At 47.1% G+C, this 26,070-nt stretch overlaps 1 long non-coding RNA gene across 1 annotated transcript; it reads right to left on the bottom strand.

Moving 5' to 3' along the window:
• Window positions 1-290: 290 nt before the first annotated feature.
• Window positions 291-26,070, bottom strand: LOC116148147 (uncharacterized). Its single transcript, XR_004131663.2, has 3 exons — window positions 25,947-26,070; window positions 22,966-23,089; window positions 291-316 (listed from the first exon to the last, which is right to left on the bottom strand). It is a non-coding gene; the product is annotated as an uncharacterized LOC116148147 (long non-coding RNA).

Here is a 26,070-nt window from a genome sequence, read left to right as displayed (position 1 = left end):
CCTGCTTGGTTGCAGGTTAACTTCTCATTATAACCTCACATGGTGGAGGAAGTGAGGGAGCTCGGTGGGGTCCCATTCGTGAGAGCTCTGCCCTCATGACTTAAGCACCTCCCAAAGGCCCCACCCCCTTGGGTCTTAGGATTTCAACATGTGAACTCAAGGGGGCTGTAGAGGACACGGAGATCATTCCACATGCAGCGTTTGGCCTTCTCCCTGGAGGTAATAGTTGTCATTGAAGAGTCTCAATCCAGGAGGATCAGAATAGAAATGGTGCTTTAAAAAAATGGATCTGCTGTTGTTACCACTGACTCCAGACCTGTTGGGACACAATGCATAGATAAATGGTCTCCATCCGTCCCTGGAGGTGCCAGCAATTGTCCAAATGAACCACACTCTACACTGGCTGAGCCACAGATTAGTGCAAATCTCCCAGTTGGAGAGGTCTCAAGACTTGTAATTACAAAATGCAATCATTTAACAATGGTACAGTGGGGCATTCCAGTAATCCCTCAGAGACATCACATAAAGCTGCCAATTATGTGTCCTCTCGCCAAGACCTTGGTCCTTTGAGCCTGCTTCTCCCACTCATCAACCCTGCCCTTTGACGAAGATTCCCAGTGTCCCTTGGATGTTTCCAGACCTGGAGTCACTTCTCACATGCTCTTGGCTCTGACTCCATCTCAGGTTCTGCCTGTGGCCCTTTGACAACGGATTCTGACCCTTCTCACCCAAGTATTAGGCACATAGAATCAGTCCAGCCATGAGTAAAAAGTGACTTTCCACTTCATGCATTGAGCTTCCTGATACTGTTACCAAACAAAAGTTCATGTGCCCGACGCACAGTGAGGCTGTCACCGATAGATGCAACTGGTGTTCCAGGTTCTTGTCCTGTCCCAGAAAGAATTCAGAGACAAGACTTGGAGGTTAAAAAAAAAGATAAAGTGAGGATTTATTAAAGGATGGATAGTACACTCTCAGGGGAGAGCGGGCAGGCTCAGGTGAGGGGCTGCCCTGAGTTTCTTTGGCAAGTTAGTTATATAGGGTGTAAAAATGAATGGGCGGAATATTCATTGGGGAGGGAAGGGTTTGGGGTCGTATTCCCTGATTATCATCCCACCTCCACCTTCCCAAAGGGAGGAGGGATTTTTGTCCTTATTTAGTCTGGATCGGAAGTGTCATGGTGTCGGTGCATGACAGGTACTTCTGATCTGCAAGGCTAATTTTATTGAAATGAGGGCATAATGAGCAAAAGGTTACATTCAGACACTAGAAATTCCTGCCTTTTCTCACCTTTCTTTGTTCTTCTCCAGGCCACTTGTCATCCCAAAAGGCATGATCCCTTATCAGCCCTAAGGTTCCTGCTTTTCTTTTTCCGCCCAAGGAGCCCTGCTGCTTACATGATGTGTGGTGTCCTGCATTTGGCCTGTGCCCCTCCTTTCTGCCCAATTCCTGCCATTTGTTCTGTGTCCCCCTTTCTCTGCTCATATCTAGCTATCTGCCTGCTCTAACAAGGCCAAACAACCCAAAATTTCAGAGTCTGGAGCAGAGAATGATTTACTGCAGGGCCAAACAGTGAGGACATGTGGCTCATGTTCAAAAAACCTGAACTCCCTGACAGTTTGAGGGGAAAAGTTTTTATAGGCAAAATTTGGGGTGAGGGCAGCAGGGTGTATGACTTTCTTCCAGGTGGTTGGTGGTGAGGTGACAGGATGATGTTCCAGGAATCTTGTGCTCAGGCTGAAGTTGTCTTCCTCCATGTGGGTGGAGACCTCAATTCCAGCAGAAGAACTCAAAGATATTGTTACGTATATTCCTTGAGGAGGAGCCAGGACCCTGCCCCACGGCTGCACTATTGTCTCCCTGCTGTTCCTCCCTTGTCTCTGTATTCCCTCCTTTCCCTTATTAGCAACTGTTTGAATCTGCCCTTTGGAACTCAAGGAAGGTCAAGGAAGCTGAATGAAGCCTATTTTTTTTTTTTTAACAAAAAGGAAAGGTAGGGGGTGGTGGTTACAGAAAGGATTTGAAGCAGGGAGGGCCCCACAGGGTCCTGCTCTGTTTCAGTGGTTCTTCTCCCAATTGTTCACATCCCACCAGGCAGTCCCCAGTTAGGAGCCCCATTCATAAGCCCTAGCTCTGGGCTCTGATGGCATCACTCTTCCCCTTGTTCTGACAGCTCTGGGGGTGGGGGTAGGGGTGGTTTCCTGTGGTGGGTAATTTCATCATCGTACTTCTCTTCTCTTTTCTCCCATCCTTGGTCTAACCAATCCCCTATATTAAATTCTCTCTGTTCGAAAGACCTAGAGTGGTTTCTGATTTTCTTGCTAGATCCTGGCTAATAAACAATTTATGCGAATTTAAAATATATGTATGCTCTGGTGAAAGGACTGGCCTGTGAATCAAGATGTCTGGGATGGAAGCCGAGTTCTGCCCCCAAAGCAATGTGAAATTTTCTTTGTCTATTTTCCTTGGGCTTTGGATTTCTAACTCACACTGTTAGTGCTGAAGTAGGGGTGTGTGTGTGTGTGTGTGTGTGTGTTTAAAGTACACTCCTATACAAATGCATGTATATATACACATTCATATGTGTATATATGTCTAAGAATATATATTTTTTCCCATGGATAATATTCAAGGATATCTATGAAACATATGGCAGGTGCCCTTAGAGTGGAGAAGGAGGATAAAAAAAAGGTAAACAGATAAACAGCAAGTCCTGGTACTAACCAAGAACGTTAACATGACATAACTGCTGTCTGAACACAAGGTCTCAAACAATTAATTTTTTTGTGTGTGTATATATATAGAAGTATAGTCAGTTCACAATGTTGTGTCAATTTTTGGTGTACAGCACAATGTTTCAGTCGTACATGATCATACAGATATTCATCTTCATGTTCTTTTTCACCATAAGTTGCTATAACACATTGAATATAGTTCTCTGTGCCACACAACATAAACTTGTTTATCTAATATATAAATGTGTATATGTGTGTGTATATATAGATACATAGATATCAGTTGGTATCTGCAAATCTCCAACTCTCAATCCACTGCCTTCCACCCTCTTCCACCCCTGACAACCACAAGTTTGTTCTCTATGTCTGAGAGTCTGTTTCCCCTTTGCAAATGTTCGTCTTTTTTTTTTTTTTTTTCAGATTCCACGTATAAGTGATATCATATGGTATTGTCATATGGTTAGCCCTCTGCCTGACGCCTCATTGTCTTCTCCCAGTGCCTTTGCTCCCTGAGGAAGCCTCTCAGGACCGTCCTTTCTAGACTCTGAACTCCTATAGCACTGTCATGAATATCTGATTCTTTTTTTTTTTTTTTCTGCCCCACATTTTTTTCCTTTTGGGGACTTTCCTTCGTCCCAGAACTCTGGGATTCTGATGGGCTGTCAATCAAGGGCCAGGACTTGGCCACACATGAATGAACATAAAACTCATGGGCCACAGGGACTGACCCAGGGATGGACCAGGGACCAGAATGGGCTTGGGACAGGAAGTATCTCCCTTCTTTCTAAAGGACCTTGGCTGGAGCTGGCAGGCATGCCCTTTTCTATAACATGGAAAAACAGTGGCAGAGAATGAGGCCACATGGAGGGAAACAAAGCTGAGAACTGCCCAGAGAGAGTCCTGATTACATGACAAGAGTGCTCTGGATTCGGCCATGCCCGAAGCCAATGACCAAAGGAGTCTAGTGCTTGAGCCAGTAAATCTCGCTTTTGCTGAAACTACATTGAATTTGGGTTCCCGTCACTTAAACCAAGGGTCTTGAACAACTCAGCCTCTAATTTTCAGGACGACTCATTTGGCACATAGCTCATGACAACCAGTGGAGCTGGTTCCTCTGAATGTCCCACCTCTTCCACAGCAAGCTTGGGCTCATGTCTGTGTCAGGGCAATCAGGCCAGGCTCCTGGTTTCTTTCAGCATAAGCCTCTCTCTTTGGCACTTTTTTCTTTCCATACTATTGATCAGGCTTTCATGGTAAGATGATTTAGAGGCACAGCAAACTGCTTAAGGTAGCTTATGCTGAATTTCCAGTGCTGGCTGGCTTTGCCTGGAGCCTCTCCCTGTATTGATATATACATGTCAGCACTCTCTCCTTCCTCACCTCTCCATCTTGGTGACAGGTGTGTGCAGCCTCACCACCCCATTCCCCAAATGCCTCCATCTCAGCCTGACACCTCACTTGAAGACAGTTCTTGCAGGCTCAGGAGTCCTGCTGAAAAAGCTCTCTGTGAGGCCTCAGGGACCCCCAGATTTAAGGCACCACTGGAGCTAGAGGTGTTACTTCTCATCTGCTATCACAGCTCAAGGGCCTGGGGAGCAGGGGTCTCCGTTTTATTTCATCACCCCTTTTATCATGCAAGCACTCACTCCAGAGCCTGCCATGGTTCCCTAGTGCTACCCATATGTTAACTAACCTTTTGCCAGAAACTGCCCTGCTTAGGCTAACTTTCTTCCTGCACATCCTCTCTCTACACCCCAAGGCTTGTGGGCTGACCCACTCCCTGCCTCATAAAAATGCCAAACTCATTCTCTTCTCACAGCTTCTGTACTTGATGCTCTTCCTGTCTAGAATAACTTTCTTTCTTCTTTCTCCCACCCTCAGTCCCATAGAGCCCACTTTAAGTTCCACCTCTTCCATGCAGCCCTCCCATGATTCTTTCTGAGTCTCCTAATGGGCTCCTGGCTGGATGACATGCTTCCTGATGGTAAGGACCATCACTTAGCCATCTTTTATTTCCCTCCCTCCCTCTCGGCATCTGGCAGGACTAGGTGTAGTTTGGAGACAGTTTCTTATGTTTACTTGATCTAAGCATCACTTTGGGGATTTGTTTTAGAAATACAAGTGCCCTGACTTGTCTGCTGGAGATTCTGACTTCATAGATTTGGGGTAAGATGCTGGGACCTGTATTTTCAAAAGCACCAGGATACAGGCTTTTGTTGAGGCAGGTTTGGAAAACAGAGTTAGAGGGATCATATTGCCAAAACACAGATCAAGACATAGCTGACAAGTTCAAGTGTTTTTATGAGAACAAAGCACAGGATACTTGAAATGTATGTGAGCCCAGAAATTCCAGGGTGTGAGTTTCTCCCACACGTCGTGATGTTGCCCCATTTTGGGGCTGAGAGAATGGGCTTGGGGTCTGCCAAGGGTTTGAATCTTGCCTCAGCCACTCATTATGGGACTTTGGACAATATATTTAACCTCTCTGAACCCCAGTTTCCTCATCTGTTAATTGAAAATAACAATAGGAACCACTTCCCAAGATTTCTGTGAGAATTAAAGGTCTTACACACAAAGCCCTCAAGTCCATGCTTGGCACAGAGTAACTATTTGTTACATATTTGTAACAATTACCAATGGGTGTTAGATTATTGAAGCCAGGAGATCTGCCAGGTTGTAGTTAGTTGTAGGCTAGAGGAAACGCTTTGTTGGTGGGACCTGTTCCCCATTCCTTTTGAGAGGGACCACTTGGAAGGAACTCTTAGTTCTAATGCCAGTGCTAACCTACCACTGGGGCAGGGTACAAGGATCCCCAAGAGCCTGACGTAGGGGAAATACAGACTGAAAAGTGTTCTATTTATTTTACAATAACAATATTGTGCTCCCAGCTTTGTGTCTTTGCTGTTTAGAGAAACTTTTTCTTCCTCAGTCCATGTTTATGCAGCGTCACAACTGAAAAGTATTTCTTGTCTTTGGGAGCTGTGTGTTCCCTTGTCCTACCTTTGGTCACAGGAGATGGAGAAGGTAGCTGTGGCTGGAGGACAGAAAGCCCGATCTTCTCTGCTCTTAATGCCAGAGGTAAAACTATGACCAAGACCTGGTCCAGGCCAGAACAGTCAGGCTACCAGGTGGTATCATTTAAGACAGAAAAACCCAGTGCATTTGAAAATGAACTTGAATGTGTCTTATATGAGGCGGGGGACAAGATTTCTTTTCCAAGCAATAGATCAATTGGTCAATGGATTAACTGATCAACAAGCTTTCTCTTAAAGGCAAGAGATACTTCTATTACCAATCATTTGGGGTCAGGAAAATGACAGGGTCTTAGTCTAGAGAGCAGGAAACTTTCCTCTTCTCCTAGGGCCAAAGGGCAGTTGGACTTGTACTGTGATGGAAGAAGACACCGGGGAAGTGTTGTTCTTGGGGAAGTTCATGGTCACTAGCACCATTTTGGGAACAGGAGTGCCATGGTCCCATGTTGCCTGTAGTTCTGTCAGGGAGGTAGAGACGCTGAGCTCAAGCAGTCGTCATAAAGCCCTCTCTGGTCTGTGATCCCATGGTCCTAAACCTCAACAAAACCTTACAGGAAGAATTTAGTGGTGGGGCAAATTTAGCAGAGAATCGTCCCCTCTTAGACTAGGGGTCTCAGGAGCAGCCACCAACAAAGAAGCTGGTAGAGGGAACCAAAGAGGCCTTCCTGGAGGAGGTGGTGCTGGGCTAAATTATCAATCAGGTTTTACTGCTGAGCCAAATGTTTGCGGATGGCTTTAGAGGCCACTACTGACCCCACAGTCCCTCCCATGATCCTCAGAATTGACACCTCCAGGTGCCTCACAAGGATCATTTTAAGGTCTAGAAATTCTGACCCCCAACCCTCTCAGGCCTGCTGTGGACTGGATCTCTTTCCCCTCCTCGTGCAGGGCTATTTTCCCCTGGCCTTGGCTTTCCCTTTGGCAAAATATGGCATTCTCTCACCGCACATCCTGACACACGCTCAGAAATGACAGGGTTCTTGTGAGGCCAGCCTGCCAGGAGCAAGGTTTGCCAAAGCTGTACTAGAGCCAAGCGGGTGGACTGCGAGTGAGCAACGGGACTGCACTTGACCCGGTTCCAGGCTGGAAGGTGAAGCAGCCTCCCAGCGATTTCCTCCAACCTCAGAAGCCAGTTACTTGGTGGCTGGCAGTTCACATGAGGTCCCCCTGACATCTCCAATCAGGAATGCAGCTTGCTGGGGACTTGGAAGCAAAGAGCAGGGAAGTCATTAGTCGGCAGGACCATCAGCATGTCCCCAGGGACCTCAGTCTGCCTTAGCGAGCAATGGATCTGCTCTCGGCTGGCTCTCAGCTGAGCATCATGAGGCTCATGTAGGGGTGGACGTGGACCTTCTGGGACCCTTTGACCACCTGAGACCTGGCAGAGCAACTCAGCCTTGTCTTTAAACCCATAAATCCTTGGATCTGACAATGAAAGAGAAGGAAAGGTGGCTGAAGGCAGATCCGTAGTTGCAGTTTGCTGACTCTACCAACGTTCATGGTTTGCAAACATTATTTAGTAAACAGATACAAGGATGGGATCAGGGAGGGGCCAGGAGCTCTACTCTTGACCTCAGAGCATCCTTGTTCCTGATGCAAGTCCCCTGCTCTTGACCCTGAGCTTGGCTCCAGATACATCTTTATATCCTCTAACACGTCCCTGCCATGGTCTGACTGACAACTCCTGCTGGCTGCTACCCCCCAACCAGGGCTGGCTTGGCTCAACATGCGAGGGGTGCTCTGGTTTTTGGCTGGGAATATGTTCATCCCGCTGGGGGCTAGAAGGCACTAGAACAGTGTTTCTTAAACTTTAATGCTCAGGGCTCTTGTTAAAACGCGATTCAGCTGGGTGAATCCCAAGATTCTGCATTCCTAGGAAGCCCCCAGGTGGTGCTGATGCTGCCTCAGCATGGTGCCACATTGAGAAAGAAAGTGCCAGAAGGCTCTGCAGTTACTGCTCTGGAGTCAGGACTTGGAATTTTCAGAAACAGGGATCCAAAGAGCGCCCTTGTGACAATGATCAGCTGACTCTCCGCTGGGGCCACCTAACCCCCACCAGCAAGGCCCAGCCCTGCCGGAAGCTTGGAGACTCAATTTTTTTTAAATGTTATTTATTTATTTTTAATTAAAGCATAGTCGATTTACAGTGTTGTGTTAATTTCTGGTGTACAGCTAGTGAATAATTTATACGTATATATGTATTTCTTTTCATATTCTTTTTCATTATAAGCCACTACAAGGTTTTAAATATAGTTCCCTGAGCTATACTGTAGGACTCTGTTGTTTATCTGGTTTTATATATAGTAGTTTGTATCTAATAATCCCAAACTCCCAATTTATTCCTTCCCATCTTCTCTCCCCCCAGTAATCATGTTTGTTTTCTATGTCTGTGAGTCTATCTCTGTTTTGTAAATAATTCATGTCTCTTTTTTTTTTTTAAGATTCCACATATAAGTGATATTACATGGTATTTTTCTTTCTTTTTTCTGGCTTACTTCACTTAGTATGACAATTTTGAGGTCAATCCACATTGCTGCAAATGGCATTATTTTATTCTTTTTTATGGCTGAGTAGTATTCCATTGTATAAATATACCACAACTTCTTTATCCAGTCATCTGCTGATGAACATTTAGATTGCTTCCCCATCTTGGCTATTGTAAATAGTGCTGCTGTGAACAATTGAGGTGCATGTATTTTTTTGGATTGAAGTTTTCTCTGGATATATACCCAGGAGTGGGATTACTGAATCATAGCATAATTCTATTTTCAGGTTTTAAAGGAATCTCCATACTGTTTTCCATAATGGCTGCACTAAACTACATTCCCACGAATAGTGTAGGAGGGGGTACCCGATCTCTTAAGAGATACATAAGATCTGTATTCAGTTGGGCTCTTAGGGGCCAGTATTCCCCTTTGCCCATTCTGATCTGTCCTGTCAGTGTTAGATTCCCCTTTGCATCCTCCCAGCTTCCAGGGCTGACCTGTCTCTCTGGAATGCCCAGTCAACTTGTGGCAGCACAAATGAAGAGAGATCTCCTCCCCACTCCTTCAGATTCAGTGCCAGTGTCACATTTCTCGGACCCAACTGAAAGAGTAACCTCCTCTTCTTGGCCATTCCTCTGACCTGGATCACATAAGCATGACATCTGTCATAGTGCTATTGTGATTACGCATCTATGTAACTGTCACTTCCATGATCCTTGAGGGCAGGGAAAACTAACACCGCGCCTGGTGCGTGTCATGCATTTGTTGAGCCAACTATGCTGTTATTCCTGGTCTCTCTTTCTCAGAAGGCCCCTCCCTCGCTTCCTTGGAGACATTTCTAGGTTATATAGCTCCAGTTTTCTCCAACCTCCACCCTCCCTGTTCAGGGGAGTTAAAGACACTGATTCTCAAACTTGGCTGTGCTTTAGAATTAATGAGGGTATTTTTAAAATACTGACTCTAACCCTCAGAGATTCCGACTTATTTAATCTGGAGTGTGGCCTGGGCATCAGGATTTGTAAAAACTCCTCAATGATCCTCATGTGCAGACAAGTTTGAAGGCCATTGGGAGGCAGGCATTTTTGGTCAACACCCAGCACCTCAGCCTCGAGTCAGCCCTGCTGTCTGGCCCCGTCTAATCATGGGTTCCCCGGTGCTGGCCAGTAAGCTCTTCCACTGGGCTTGAAACTAAGCTCCTTCTGGTGAAGGTGGCGGTGGGACTCCACGGATAGGGAGCTAGCGGCTGACATAAGACTGACCTGGGTTCAAATCCCAGCCCCACCAGTGAGCTAGAGATTTGACTTGAGACAATTTTCTCAGTCTCTCTGAGCCTTGATTACCTAACGAATAACATGGGATAATGGTCTCTTAGTCATCTTCTACTGGGTAATGAACCATCCTCGAAATTTAGTGGCTGAAAGCATGACATTTAAGCTTTCTCGTAATTCTGTGGGACGGCTGGGCGTTCTTCTGGTCTGGACTGGCTCTGCTGGGGCTGGATGGCCTAGGATGGCCTGCTCAGATGTCCAGCAGTTGACTGGATGTCTGCCTGGGTGATGGAGGTGGCTTGGCTGGTGTCTGCGCCCCCACCACCAAGCAGGCCAGCCCGAGGTGGTTCACAGGGTGGCGGTCACGGGGTTCTGAGATGCTGCAACATCGTACTTCTCATTCCTCTTTTTGCTAACATTCCTTTGCTCAAGGTTAGTTCAAGGCCAGTCTAGAGTCGGTCGGGGAGAGAAAACCAAAGGACAGGGCTCTGCTTACTGTAACCGTGTATAATTCAAAAATGAAATATAGAATGAAAGCTCCACCAGCACTCCAGCTCCAGCAATTGGTCTTTTCCTTAGTGCTCTTGTGACCAGCAGTAATGGTAATAATGGCCCAATATATATGGACCCCCAGAAGTTAAGTCACTGACAACAGTTTTGTTTCTTTGACTTGCAGGCCATAATTTTTGTTGCAGGTGTTTCTTTGCAGGTTAGGTTATTCATTCATCTCAGTGAAAATTTTCAAATGAGTGAAAGTGCACCCTCCCCCTTCCTCCCAGGATTTTTATCATCCACTGGGAGAGGCATGCTGGTAAATGGAACCCAGAAGTCAACATGAGCTTCAGATTGATGTCTGAAAGTGTCTTCGCTGCTTTCGCCTGTGTCAACCTTCACACAGAAATCCTTCCCCTTCAGAATTCCACACTAGACAAACATGTTTGTGAACAATGGAAATTTTACTGGAGGCTTCACTGGGGAAACAAAAAAAGGGGCACCTGGTACCCATCACAGTCATCAGCTTAAACAACCCATCTGGATGTTTCTGTCCTTCAAAGTTCCTCCTCTATTGCTCACCTCCAGGGGCATTTTATCCACCACCACCCCTTCCCTGGAGCAGCCCCCCAGCCTCACTAGCTCCCTTCCTCCTCTTGCCAGATTCTTTTGCAGAAGTGCTGCTCCTCTTTGTCATGCAAGACACCACAGCTCCCTCTCTCTCTCTCTCTCATCTCCTCCACATCAAAATATTTCTTCTTCTTTTATTTGCAAAATTAGACCAACCCAGCTTAGAATTCAGGGTAGGAACCATCTTGTGTTACTCGACCATGTACTTTGAGATCTTATCCCTTGCCTCATCACAAAGGACTTACCAAGTTATTTATTCTGGTGTCTTCCCCAAGGAGACTTTTGTGAGTAAAACCCTTCTTCTTCTTCTTACAACTGCTTCTAATACCAGGCATTTTGAGTTTTCTGCAAGAGCAACAGGAAAGAGTGATACTTTCTAATGGAAGCATGACGGAAGGCTTCCTGGAGGAGGTGACATTTGAACCAACCTCTGATGAAACTCCTTTGAGAAGGATAGTCATTAGTTTCAAAATGAATGATTTTAAAATGTGTTCATCTTTCTGATTACTTAGCCAATTCCTCAGGCCCTGTTCCATCTTTGTGTGCCATCTTCCACGCCATCCTGATAATACTCTTAACTGGAGTCTTGGAGAAAGGGAGTTAACATTAGTTCCTTTTCTAGATAGTCACCAGGAGGGGACAAGAGGCCCAAGTTCCCACCTACTCATGGCATATGAGACATGGAAAAAAAACATTGGCCTTACAGTTTCAATTGCTCCCCCAAATTGTCCATGTGTCATTGGTTACTTCGGTTTTTGTTTGGCAGGGATTTATTGTTGCTGTTTTTCACATGCCTTGGATCTAGACTAATCTTGGCACTTAGATGTCCCCTGGCCTCACAGAATAAGATGCCTAGAGTTTGTCATCAGAATAAGCCAAGGACTGCAAAGAAATTACTCAGTAATCACTACATTATTTTATTCTTTGTGTCAAAAATGAGTTAGGTGAGAGAATTCATTCATCTCTTACTACACTGTGAGGGACAGAGGTCATTTTTCTCATAGGACTCAGGGCTAAAGTGGATGGTCTTCTAGACTTCCCTGCCACTGTTAGCTGAAACTGAAATTCACCAGGAAAAATATCTTCCTTTTGAGAAGATCACCTCCTGAAACAAAAACATGAATGCTAGTCCACTTGGAAGATGCAGAACTTTAATTTCCCACAGCATTTTGAAAGGTGTGTGTGTGCATGTGTGTATTTTAGGCCTCTTTCAGTTGCAAGAGAAAATGATCCAACTGAAAGTAACTTAAGTAAAATGGACGTTTCAGTTGTTCATACAAAAGAAAAGTCCAGGGTAGAATGGTCTTCAGTCATGGCTGGATCCAGGTGCTCAGATGATGTTGTGTGAGTTCTTACTCTTTTGATCACTCAGCTCTGCACTTCTTCTTGTCAGACAAGCTCTCCCCACATGGTGTCATTGTGACCATCAGCAGCTTCAGATTGTGACCATCAGCAGCTTCAGACTTCATTCTGCCACCTTTGGAGAAATAAATGTGCTTCTTCCCCAGTAGTCTTTGCAAAAATCCCAGCCTTGTGTCTCTATAACCTGAACTGGATTTTATGTCCATCCCTACACCAATTTTGGTGACTCTTAATTGGCCAGGCCTTGATCACACACTCCTGAAACAAGGTGAGTGAGGCAAACCCCAACCAGACTACCGGCACTAAAATTTGGAGGAGGACTGGTTCTCCAAAGAAAAACTTGGTTAAAAGAAGGGACAATGCCTGGGCAAAACCCAGAGCTGTCATTACAATGGAATGCCTACTTAATGGTGAAATAAGTAAAAGAAAGAAAAAGGAAGGAAGCTGGTAGGATGTGGGCAAGGAGCAGTGGACAGGTCTATACTAAGCGAATTCGGGTTGGCAGGCCTGATTTTCAAACCAGTGGCATTGATTGTTGGTAAAAGCGATTATATCTCAAGACCTAGACATTTCTTTTTTAACTTCATCTGTGTCCAGTAATAGCTGACGTTCATGAATGTCACTGTCAACTGGGATTGTTGGTCGATGCCAGGCAGCCAGGTAAGCAAACAGCTGTCTATCAAAACTGAAGGAAAGAGGTTCAAATCCAAGGCAGAGAGAAGTCGGGAACTTGGCCCGTGTCGTGCACCATGAGGGAAGGAGGGGAGGAGGAGAAACCTCGGCAATTTGTTTTTAATATTTTGCTTGTTCTGGATACGAGGAAAGCTGCATATATTGGCTTCTGCCTAATGAAAACAGAGGGGGAGCCAGGCTGGAAACCTGGCCGGGTTTCCTCGCACAATTAGGTTTGTTTGTTTAGGTCTCTTTTTATTTGTTTTCAGATGACTCAGATAGGAATACTGTAGGCCTTTCAAAGCAAAGTGTTCTTCTGTGTATTTTGGGTCCAGGGCTTCGCCAAGTGCAGAAAGCTTTGGCTCCCTGAGGTTATTTTCCTATCCAAGGGTTTTTCAAACGTTCAAGTGGAGCTGGAAGAATGCCGTTGCGAGCCAGGTTATTTTTCTTAGCAGACCCCAGCCTGGGGTTGCAGGGGGGACAGGCATCCCAAACATATAAACACAAAAGTCCCCATACGGCGCACAGGGCACCCATTGTGCAATCTCTGGCGTGGCCTCCGCTGATGGCTTTGCCGTCTGTGCACTTAGCCCTCGCTGGAAACCTCTTCATGAGTCGGCCTCCTTCTCTCCAGAAACCGGTCCAGAGAGGGACTCTCCAATCCCTCTGTATCTATCTATAAACCTTTCAGCTTTGAAGACTCTCTGCTTTCATTGCTGAGGGTTGAAGTCTGACACCTCCGGCGAAATGCAGAGATATTTACAATCTGGGAAACTGCCAAGCGCCTGGCTGAGCTCCTCTGTCCAAGGGGAGCGACTTCACGGGGATGGTTTGCTCCTGGCCGGTTGACCCCGAGTCCAGGGCTTTGGGAAGAGCCTTGGGAGGCGCCGGGCAGTAGCCTCTCTACCCTTCCTGGATGAGCAAGATGCAGCTGAGGCAATGGCGAGACCACTCCAGGGTCCCTTCTTGGAGGCTTCTTTCCAGTAACTCTGCCTTGGCGTGATGAGTCAGAGGACAGAGACGGCCGAAGTGGTCCTGATTGTTTTCAAATACTAAGAGCTTATATAGGCGGCAGGAGCAGGTTTCCTAAATTCTTTGGAAGCTGGGTCCCAGCCTAAGAATCTCTGACGGTCAGTCTCCCCTGCCCAGCTGCCTACGTTAAATGGAGGAGACCCGCCAACGTGTTGGCCGGAGAAGTACCTTCATAGTGAGTCACTGCAGTGAAACTTCTATTAACCAAGATTTGGTTGTTCAGTGCTTCTCTCCCTCTGAATGGGTCTGTAAACTTTTCTGCTTTTAAGACTCTTCCTTTAGAGTTTGAAGTTTGAAATCTCCTGAAGCTTTTAGGAGGAAGACGTATTCTATTGAAATTCATACATTTCAGGGATTTCTTTTCAAAGCACTGTCTTCTAGAGCTAGACCCTGGGGTCAAACGAAATTCTGCCCCATCTCCTACATCTGCTACTGCAACCTTGGCTGGGCCAGGAACCTGGCCCCGTGTTGGAACCTGGCCCCGTGTCTTAGAGGATTTGGGTGCAGGTCATTTAGGGGGAGGTGAGCCCAGGAAGCACACGAGGGAGAGGGGAGGTGACTGGGCATCTGGAGCTCAGTCCTGCTGGGGTCCCTGTGAGAGGCTGTGTGGAATATGACTCAGATGGTCCCACTGACGGGCAAGCAAGCTGCCCTGTTGGAGGTTTGCTCCTGGCAGGCTAACTCCCTGGCACTTCCAAATACACTCCCGCAGCCAGGGAATGTCCTCAGGCAGAGAGAGACATGAAGCCCCGGGCCAGCGTGGAACCCTCTGGAGGCCACTTCCGGGGTAGGTTGAGGGGCTATGGAAGGGGCACCAGCCTGTCTACAGCATCTGCTGTACCCAAAGTTGACATAAGGAAGGGCTCAGTCATCCGAAAAACAGGACTGTTTCCACTCAAGTGTGTTTACTGAGTCAGAAAGGTGGATGGATACGAATACCCGTTGGCATGAGTTCAAATGACAAAGGCTGAAAAGCGGAAGGTTTTGGTTCCACTCTCGGTTTGCTGTTTGGCCCTTTACTTAGCAGATGTTTACGGGCTGCCTACCCGAGTCAGGCTCTGCGCTCGGTGCCGGGGCTCAGCAGGGCAGAAGCCAGGCTCCGGCTCTGCCTCAGGAGACTGTAGCCTAGTGGGGGATGCAGACAAGCAAAGAGTTAATGCGAGGGAGTGGGACAGCAGCCGGAGGGGCCTCCAGTCTAGCTCGTAAGGTCAGGTGTCCTTCCTTAACAAGGGAGGGGAACTTTGTTGCAGTGAGAAGGAACAGAATGTGAGAATGCCTGGAGGCACCAGGGCGGGCGTACTAAGAGTCAGGGCTGTTCTCCAGTAGGTGGTGAGTGGGAGTGGTGCCTGATAAAGCTGGACACCAATGGAGACCAGATCATACAGGACCCTGGCAGCCCCGCCACTGTGTTTCTGCTGTACACCAGAGCAACGAGGAATGGCTTTGTATTATTATTGCTATTATTTAAGTAACATTTACTTCTTTGTTTTATTGCCCCTTGAATCCCGTCTCTTCCTTCTGAGTTCAAGTTCCTTCTTCCTGAAGGCCATCTTTTATTAATTTTTCACTGATGACTGTGAGTAGTGAACTCTTTCAGTCAAGGGCGGATTCAGTTTTCTTGGGGCCTGAAGTTTATGCAATTTGGGGCCCTCTTTAAGAAAAACATTACAAACTATAAAAACAAGATTAAGAATGAAAGTAAATATTGACAATAAGAAAAAAAATCTTGACAGTTTAGAAAGCTGACAAATAAAACAAACATTATAAAATCCAGAAAAACAACTTTTTAAATTAATTAACTATAATTTTTTTCTAACTTCTCCTCATGATGGTGGCTCTGGAATGACCATGGGTCTTTTGGGGATTTGAGTAGGAGGAAGATGAGTTGGCCTACATTTACTTTGGGTTTCATGGGCTATTTTAGGTGGTTTGCAGTCATCTCCATGTATAATTTAGTTATTGTGGGGTGTACAGATTTTAGAATGGCTTCCAGAAATACTCCTACCATCCACATGCTGCCTTGCCTGGCACACAGTGTCAGAGGTTGGATGGAGATGCAAAAAATCCTACAATACCTGGCACCAAAAATATGTAGGTGTTCGAGAAACAAGGTTTACAATGTTTAGAGCCATTGCTAAGTTTACAGACTGTGGAAAATTCTTCTAATATCAGAAATGTAAAACTGTAAGTGGGGGGGTTCATTATTATTCAATGTCTGGTCAAAATGGAAGTTTTATTCCATCAAGAATATATTTGAAGAATATGAAAATGAATATATGTACGTATATGCAGGACTGGGACATTGTGCTGTACACCAGAAATTGACACATTGTAACTGACTACTTCAATCTAAAAAATTTTTTTTAATTAAAAAATTGAGTTAAAATATATTTGAGAATGCAGTGCATGCAATTATAAATACATTATATATTTACAACTCATCATATGAGAAAGAAATTTCATAGAGGTTTTTCCAAAGTTGATAACAATCCTAAACACTGATGTGCCATTACCAAAAAAGAGTTGTAAAGCTTAAAGAAAAAAATTTAAGTTATCAATAATGGAAAACAAATTTGATTAACCATGTTAGAGGAGAAAATGAATTCTCTTTCTAGTCTGTCTACAGAAAATGATATTACAAAATCATCACATGAAGAGGTGATTAAAGAATATATAGCTAAAAGAATAAGTCTAAATGCAATATGGTACCCCGGATTGGACCCTGGAATAGAGAGAGGACGTAAAGGAAAAATTGGTGAAATCAGTGAGTAAATGACCCAATATAATCACAGGATTATTGATGATGCACAAGTTCAAGGATGCCAGGATGCCATTGAAACAACTATTTGAATATTTGGATTTCCAAAGGCCAAAGCTAAAGCCAGAGCTGAAGAGCAGTTATTGGCCACGTACAGAGGCCAAAGCTCCACTTTGTTGCACCTCTTGACCAAACCCAGCCCCCTCCCACTAGGGCCCACTTAAGGTCCAACGATCACCCCCAGGACACCCATGGCATCAACTCACATGCTAACCACCCTGCACTAACCACTCTTGCGTCAGCCACTCTCATTTTCTGTGTCCCTTTTGTTTTTGACACGAGAGTTTTTATCTTTCTATCTTTACAAACTCAGCTATATATTTAAATTTCTAGGTGTTTATACTTATATATATGGGTTTCCAAGTTAGTTTAGCTCACCAAGTCTCTGGGCTGGTTTTCAGCAGGAGAGTGGCACAGTGAAGGATGACTTAGAAGGTAATCCTGGCTACAGTATAGAGAATGGAGGTGTGGGGTAAAACAGAGACAAAGATCTGATGGAATTCGATTGCAGAGATGATAAAAGGGGATTTCAGTAGGAGGACTCAGAGCGGAGAAGGAGAGAAGTGGATGGATTGAGGCACTTTAGAGGGACAGGAACAGAACTTGGTGATAGAGTGGTTTTGATGGCAGGAGGAGGTGGGAGTCTAAGATGCACCCAGTGCAGGGGTCGGGGTGCAGCTGGGTGGATGGTGCTGCCATTTCTTGAAATAGAAACAGAAGAGGAGGAGGAGGAGGAGAAATCCTGTAAGGAAGATGAAGAGTTCAGTGCCGAGTTTTAGATGCCTGTGTGGTATCCAAGTGGACATCCCCAATTCGCAGTATGAAATACAGGTCAGAAGCTCGGGAGAGAGAGGTGACCACCCCGAACACGTGGATTTGGGACTTGCAGTGGGCGTTAGCTCTATGTAAAGTGCTTAGAAGGGAGCCTGGTGCACAGTAAGTACCATGTGTGAGCGTCACTCACGGTCTCTGGAGTGGAGGAGACAGGCATCAATCACATGCACTGATACAAACGTCTAACAGAGCTGAGCTGATGCAGGGAAAACGTGATGTGGTGAAGCCTGTAACAGGGGAAATCTGACACAGACAGGAGAGTCAGGGAGGGCTTTCCTGAGGAAGTGGCACCTGATCAGAGACCTGAAGGATGAATAGAAGAAACTAGGTAACAAGAGGGAGAAAGAACACTCCAGGCCAAGGGAACAGCAATGGGCAAAGCTCTGTAGAGAAGGAGTTGTGGGCACATGTAAGCAGTTAACTGTTACTATGGCTGTGGGAGACCAGGGCAGCCTGTGCTTCTGGAAAGGGATGTCACCTCTCTGGGACAGTAGGCTAGAAAATATACAAGGTCCTCCTTTTACATCTCACATTCTGGAGTTCTGTGGTCCTTTTTTTAAAAAGAAAAAATTACAAGATAATACTGGGTGGTGCTCTACATGTTCAGAGGAACTTCTCTAGTAATAAATTGTAGAAATGATCCCTGAAAGTACAGCCCTTGTGACCCTTTTAACTTCTCACTTTTATAAAAAGGATTCTATAGAAAAGTTACAAGAATAGAATAATGAGCTTCCATAAATTTCCAAGAGGATTTACCATTAAAAGTCTGCCGTATTTGCTTGTTTTATCATCTACCTACCTATTAATCAGGACATTTATACACATATATAATGTGTACATCCAAGTAAAATACATGTTATTATTAGCTGAGCCATTTAAGAGCAAGCTTCAGGCATCACAATCTCTTCCTTAAACACGTCAGCATGCATTTCCCAAGCATGAGGGCATTCTCTTACCTGACCATGGTACAGTGATTGAATTCAGGACTGGGTCTGCGATCCAGGGTTCTGGGACCTCTTTAAACATCAAGAGCCATCAACAGCAAGCCTCTACTGAACACCTGCTGTGTGCAAGGTGCTGTCCTCTGCACTGAGTGCTCAGACTGGTGTGAGAAACAGATCAGCAGGCAGATATCTACAGTGAGACGTGGAAAGCGCAATGGCAGATGTAAGCAGGAGCGCTAGGGGAGTGTGGAGGAAGGAGATCTGGGTAGAGACATCTAGTTGTTAATCCATGTCCATCTTCCTTTCTTTTTCTCACTACTGGGCCTTTGTACTAGTAGGGTTTCCAGTGTCCCCAACTCAAAAACTACCTTCTCCAGTTTCTCTTTTGGGAGACCAAAGACATATAGACAGAAGTTGTTGGTTAGAAATTCTGGGAAAGCTTATCAAACAGCCTAGCAAATTGGGAGGCACACACTTTGGCTCTTGACCCTTCTTCCTTCCTGCTGTTAGGAATGTCATTGAGATAGCTAGAGCTGCAGCAGCCATCTTGCAGCCATGAGGTGGCATTGAAAATTGAAGCTAATATGAGGAATGGTGGAGCAGAAAAACACAAGGATACTGGGTAATTGGTGATAAACTGGAGCCACCACAGCAACCCTGAATTGCCTCCTCCAGCTCTTTAAGAGGAAGGAATTAATGATCTCATTGAAGCCATTAATTGGGTTTTCTGTTACATACAGCTGAATGTAGTCCCAACTAATAAATCACCTGATACAATCTTGGAGATCCAGGGACAATTCCCTTTAGATTATGAAGGATAAGTAGGAAAGAATTGGGTAAAAGGGCAGACTCCAGAGTATAGACTTTAGCTTAAGTGTAGTAGAGGCCACTGAATGGACTTGAGGAGAGTCTCAGTATTGAATTTTAGTTATAGGAAGCAACAGAGAGGAAGTCATCTCTTTGATAGCTACACTTAAAGGAGGGGAAAGAATGAAGTCAAGAGAACTAGTAAGAGAGTCAATGTGACAATCTCTGCAAGGAATGACACAATCTTGAAATAACGCTGCACAACAGTGCTGAAAAAACAAGGGTTGTGCCTTCAGCAAGACCTGGGGGCCCATCTGGGCTTTGTGACTTACTAGCTATAATACCCTGAGCAAATGACACCTCAATGCTTCAGTCCTTTCCTACTTCCATGAGATTATTAAGAGAATTCAATGGGGCCACGCATGCAGAAAGATGGAATCAACAGAATGCTAGGCCCAGTGGGATGGTAGGAGGGGGGAGTAAGAGAGAGAAAGGAGCTTAAAATATTTCCCAGACTTCTGTGGAAGAACCAGTTTGGGGAGAAAGACAATGATTCCAGTTTTGGATCTGCAGAGTTGGTGGTATCTCTGGCCATCTGTGTGGAGATGACCCGTGTTCACCTGCACATGGAGGTAGATACAGAGCTGGGCAAGGGTCTCAGCTGGAGCTCCAGGGCATGATATCACAGCCCTCAGGTGAGCGGATAGAATGAAAGACGAAGGCCAAGAGGGAGCCCTGTGGCTGGTGCTGGTGGACAAAGAGGAGTCATCAAGGAAACTGAAGAGGACTGGGTTCAAGGTCATAGGAAAAAGCAGTGTGTCTGAAAATTTAAGGGAGAGAAAATTTGCAGAAAGAGGCATCAGTAGCCTAAATGCTGCAGAATCATCAAATCAGATCTGAGAAGTTGGCCCAGGATTGAGGGACAAAGAGGTCACTGGGGCCCCATGGTTAACTGAGGGTCATCGGGCCATTGTAACTCAGGGTGATGATGGGGCTGGAAGGCAGAGTGTGGTCAGTGGAGAGGTAAAGAATTAAGGATCGAGGAGAAAACAAGTTCATACTGTATATAGCAAAGGGAACTATAATCAGTATCTTTTAGTAACTTATGGTGAAAAAGAATATGAAAACAAATATATGTATGTTCAGGTATGACTGAAACATTATGCTGTACACCAGAAATTGATACAACATTGTAACCTGACTATACTTCAATAAAAGTATATATGTGCAAAAAAAAAAAAAAAATAGGATGGAGGAGAAAGTTTGTGTGAAGGTGAAGAGAGATGCAGCAATGGGAACTGAAAAGGAGAGGAAAACGCAAGGAAAGTAGGATGCTAGAGACTCAGAAAGGTGAGAAGGGCGGGCTTGATGTCTGTGAGAGGACCCAAAGCTCGACTGGGGACCTTGCCACGTGCCCAGAGAGTGGAAAATGGCCCACCGTGGGATTGGGCAGCCAGAGAGCCCGGCAGGGAGAGGCTGGGAAACTGAAGGGAAAGTCTCCAGTCTGAGCTTCTGCAGACAGAGGGCAGAGATAACATGAGGAAGATGGAGAAGGTGGATGATAGTGACCCGCACTCACACTACGCAAGGAACGGTGTCACTAGCGTCTAGACAAGCATCCTCACTGCGACCGTGTTCCGCCAGCGAGCACCTGAGACTCAGGGACTTGAGGACCCAGCTGGGTCCTTGACGACCGTCTGAGCCCACTATGGCACCTTCATCACCAAGCTCCACGTGTGAGGCACAAGACAGTGGGGCCGCGAGAGAAGACACGGGGATGCGGCCCGAGACAGGAGATGGGTCTCAGCGATTTTGAAGGCAGGTGCGGAAGAAGGGCGGGGCGCGAGCAGCGGAGGCGGACACCGGAGCGGGATTCGCCGGGAAGCTGCCCCGCAGCCCCCGCCCCAGCCCCGAGTTTCCCAGCCGAGCGGCTCCCGCGACAGCAAGGGCCTGCGAGCATCCCCAGGAGGGGGCAGCAGCGCCCCGCGCAAGGCCCGCCGCTCCCAGGCCGGCAGGCGCGGGGGAGGTGCGCTACTGCTCCGCCCGCAGGTGGGTGGGGGGCCCCGGGCCAGCCCAGCAGGCCTGCGGGGTTTGCTGCTCCCCCACGGGCCCTAGCTCTCCTCCCGGGTTTCGCCCACTCGGGAGCAACCTCCGAAAGCCCAACTCCTGAATCTGCACACAGTGCTCAGCCTTTAGGATCATCATTGTCCACCTTCTCCCCCTCCTCTCCCCTTTTTATCTCAGACCTCCTCTGTCCACAGAAGCTCAGACTGGAGAATTTCCCCACAGTTTCCCAGTCTCTTATCGCCGGGCGCTGTGGCTTCCAAACCCCACGGTGGACCATTTTCCAAACTCCGGGCATGTGGCAAAGACCCTGGCCCAGCTTTGGGTCCTCCTGGGAACGCCAAGCCCGCCCTTCTCATCCTCCTGAGTCTCTCCAGCATCTCACTTTCCTCCTGTTTTCTTCTCAGTATCAGCTCCCACTACTCCAGAACGTCCTCTTCTCGCTGCGGGCCAGCCCCACTCCAGACCCCCACCTTGTGGAGCAGAGGCCCCCATGTCTTGCCTGGACCCCTTTCCACGAGGCCCCTTGTGGCGGACGGGGTGGCGTGCAGCTCTGCCAGGAAGGCCCCCTTGTGGAGCCCATGGTGGCAGAGAGGCCTGGGGGCAGTCCTCGCAAGCTCGCTCGCTGCTCCCCAGGCCTGAGTCGAGCTTCCGATCAGCCCGGACGTCCCAAGGACTCAGCGTAGCCAAGCACAAATATAACTCCCACCACACATCGGATGTGGAGGGAAAACAGAGTAGCCGTTGTTTTGCTTGGAACTAATCTGGTCTTTCTCCTGAGCCACACCCACTAGTTAGTGGGATGGGCAGGATAAACCTAATGTCAATCCAGTTAAACTTTGAGCTGATATTTTAAACCTTTCAGATAATGTTTGGTCTTCAGGGAAAGCACTCCGTGCCTCTGACAGCCCCCACTCCCTCTGCCTTCCGCTCTAGAAGCCAGTGAGTGTGGGGTGAGGCAGGTTTCTCCCCTCAGGGTACCAGGACAGTGGGTTCTCTGATCCCACAAAGGCCCTTGGATGTGTGCTGGCCATTGGTCTTCGGGAAGATTTTTTTTTTTTTTTTTGCCTGGGTTCTACTTGATCTCCTGGTCTCAGTACTCAAAGTGTGCCCCATTCTCACCCCTATGCCCCCAGACTGTGTTCCTAGTGACTTGGTGTCTCAGTTTCAGCCTGGGCTGCAGCCCTGCCTCTTTCCAGCAGCTCTCCAGTCTGTTGGCTGGGAGATCACCTTGTCTCAAAACACAGGCCCCCTCAGTGGGCCCACTGACTCCCAGCTGAACTTCTGCCCCATGGGACAGAAGACGGCCCGGGGAAGCTGGCCTCGCCCAGGCTGACCACGCGGATCTCCTTTACTGTGGCTGGGCCCTGGGTCCTAATGAGGCAGCACAGGCCATGGCTTCTTCCCGGAGTCCCAAGGGTCACACTCACTTTTCAACCACCCTCCCTTTGCAGGCCCAGAGGTGGGGACAGCAGGGCAATTCTGCTGATAGCCTGGCTATTTTCGGCCTATTTGTTTCCTCCTCTTTCTTTAAGATTCTCAGGTACAGAAAAGGGGTGGGCTTTTCCAGTACTTCGATTTCCTCTTTTCTGACTCCTGTGAGCCCTAAATGACTGGCATTGGTAACTCACTGTGTATATGGGAGAACTCCAAGCTTCAGGCTTTGTCTTAATGTACTAAGGGAGGAAGAAGAAGAATCTGGGAAATCCCTTCTTGAGATAATGGTCTGGCCCATAAGGCTGGAACTTCCTGCAAAATCTTATTTTGAATGGCCAAGGCTGAACATTACCTGGGTCTCTCTCTGGGAGTTCCTTCTGTGATCAGTGTGTATCTGCATCCCTCCCTCTTCCTCCTCGTCTTTACTGCACACACACATCCCTCTTCCTAGAAGAAGATGGATATCTGGGGTGAACCTGGGAAAGTGGGAAACAGAAGAAAAAAGCATATTAGTGCCTTAAAACAGTATCCCTCGTCCCCTTTCTTACAGCCTAAAGGACTCTGTTCTCATTGGGTCCAAATTACTTAGCTTTTCTTTTCCTCTCACTGTCCTGTTAAACCCGCAAGTCTCTGTCCCTTTTGTTCACTTCCCAAAGGGGTTTGTCAGTAGCAGCTCTCCTCTCGGATACCAGGTGGAGATGCTTTAGTTTCCTACCTGCTCTCATCACCCTGAAGCATGCCCCAGCCCAACCCCCACCCCCTATCTCCCCACGCACCCCCTCCTCCACAGCCTCACCTCCCATCCTGCACCTGCAGGTAAAGCCCAGACCTCGGGCAGATTTACCATTTAGATGGTACCATTCCTTTGATACACAGGATGCGCTTTCCTGCCTCTGCACCATTGCATGTGCTGTGATCCCCTCCCAAACTTTCCATCATCCAGCCCTTTTCCAAGGCTCATCTCAGTATCATTTTCTGCGTGAAGCTTTTCCTGACTCTGCTAAGTCAATGTAATTTCTCCCTCCTCTAAGGGCCTGAACTACTTGGAACCCCTCACGTCCTGTGCTGTGTTTATAGCTATGTTTGTATTTCTCCCCAGCTACATTAAGATCTCTACGAAGGCAGAAACTGTGTGTCACTCAGTCATATATCTTCCACAGGACTACGGGGTAAATGACATTGAATGTGACTATCAACAGGAATAGCCCTAGACCAAATTTTAAAGTAGGTCCAAAGCATATCAACTCACACAAATAATTTAATTTCCCAAGTCTCAGTTTTCTCATTTGTTAAACAATTGAGTTGGGTTCCATGATAACTTAGATTATCTCCATCTCTGACACTCTAATTCTGCTCGTACTGTCTTGTGACCTGTGTGTGCATGTGTGCACACACGCACGCACGTGTGTGTGTGTGTACGCACTGGGTTGGAGCTGAGGATAGGGGGTAAATACAGCAGGTTCCCTGTCTGCAGGAGGCCTGAGTTCATTAGAAGGAGACAACCCTGTGATCAAGTAAGCGTAATTGAGTGCAGAAGTTCTCTATGGGAAAGTGTCCAGGACATGGTAGGGGCACAAAGGAGGGAGAGATAGACAAAAAGATCCCAGAGCTGATCTTGCTGGGAGTGGGACACGAAAGCCTTCCTTGAAGTTGTGAGACAGAAGGGAGCACTCCTGGAACTCCGGTGGAGAGAGAGAAGCAAGGGGCGCCCAGTCTTTACTGTCATCGTGAGCCTTCTCTGACCCTGATTGGCCAGGACTAGGAACCATCCATCCCAAATGCAGTTCCTGAGATGTAGTCACAGCTGACACTTATCTGTTTGTTTTTTGTTTGTCTGTTCTTCGTGGGGGAGGTAATTGGTTTATTTATTTATTTATTTAAATGGAGGTACTGGGGATTGAACCCAGGACCTCGTGCATGCTAAGCTCATGCTCTACCCCTGAGCTATATCCTCTTTGCTACAGCTGACTTTTAGACCAGCCCTACTGGTCTTACTCCCAGCCCTGGTGCCTTTCTCTGTGGCCGATGAGTCATCTGCAGCACCTGAGGTGGCCTCTGACCTGCTGCTCCTGCTCAATGACCTTCACCAGCTAATCTTCTTTCAGGAAAGAGCAGTGCTTGGGAAAAGGCAACTAGTTCCCTAAGGAAGTGACCCCTCCTCAAACTGCCCTCTTTACTGGGTCCAGGGGAGACGCTTTCTGCCCAGAATCCACAGGAGTCTCTCCCTGGGGACAGCTGAGGCACAGCCCTAGCCAGAGGAAGCTGTTCAAACACCATCCATTTTGACACTTGGCGGGATTAGCGAAGCACCTCTTCCCTCTGAGAGTGGGAAAGTTTCCAGAATGAGTCTGCCGGCAGAAAGGGAGGTTGAGCAAACAGGCATATTGTTTTCTCAGAGCTGTCTCTCTTGTTAATGTTTGGTCGGCCAGCCATGCATTTTTGGAGTGTTACATCGGCTTACGTTCAGCCTTCATCAGAGAACAATTAGGCCGAGTGTGGGGAGAAGCCAGAGGGTCGGGGACAACAGATGGGACTCCACTTACGTAGGTTAAAAGTTCAGTTGCCCCAGAGGAAGAAGACCCATCCTTGGCTGGGGGAGTGAGGGGTTGGTTAGAGAGAAGCAGACTGGAACGAAGGCGAAGGGCCTCTCCTTTCTGAAATACCCCTTTGGGACGAGTCTCTGTATCTTAGGCAGTGGATTTAGTTTTCCACAAAGAAGCGTCGGCAGCCCTGGCAGGATCAAGAAGCCAGAGGCCTGGTGCCATACTAAAATAGCAGCGTTGCTGCGTTTTCCAGCTGAGGGATTACTCTTTGGTGAGCCAGAGACATTTGGAACATCATTTGGAAGCAAAACCACATTTTTTTCCGAAAAAAAAAAAAAAAACAAGGGAAACTTTGCATGCAATGAAGTCAGGGCTTAACTCTTAAGAGGAAGCAGTACAGAGGCAGCCACTGGGCTTTGCTGATGGAACCCATGCTTCTGGGAGGAGGATGAGTTTTCATTTGGTGAAAGGTCAGCTGGGGAGCCTGTGACGGGCAGAGGGCACTGTTGTCCGGAAAGGGTGGTCAGCAGGATGAAAGCGCCAGTAAGTTGGAAGAAAAGGACAAAAGATAGGAAGAGAATTGCATGAGCCAGCCTTTGGTCCATAACACTCCACCTTCAACTCAGCTGTTGAAAACAACCACCGTTCCAATTATGCATGGTTCTGGGGGTCAGCAGTGTGGTCTGGGCTCAGCTGGGTGGTTCTTCTGCTCATCTCACCTGGGGTCATCTGGCTGCAGTCATCTGGCAGCTCAAAATGGGGCTGGGTAGTCTAAGATGGCCTCACTTACCTTCTAGTCATGGAGGCTGGCTGTTTGCTGGGCCGTGAGTCTCCAGAAACCCGCTTTGGCTTCCTTACACCATGGCCAGGTTCCAAAAGCAGCAGGAGAGAAGGAAAGGCTCAACTCGCAATCA

Source organism: Camelus dromedarius, chromosome 1 (assembly GCF_036321535.1).
Source record: "Camelus dromedarius isolate mCamDro1 chromosome 1, mCamDro1.pat, whole genome shotgun sequence".
Lineage (NCBI taxonomy): Eukaryota > Metazoa > Chordata > Mammalia > Artiodactyla > Camelidae > Camelus > Camelus dromedarius.
The sequence above is the reverse complement of the archived record's forward strand: the minus strand, read 5'-3'. Positions and strand labels throughout refer to the sequence as shown.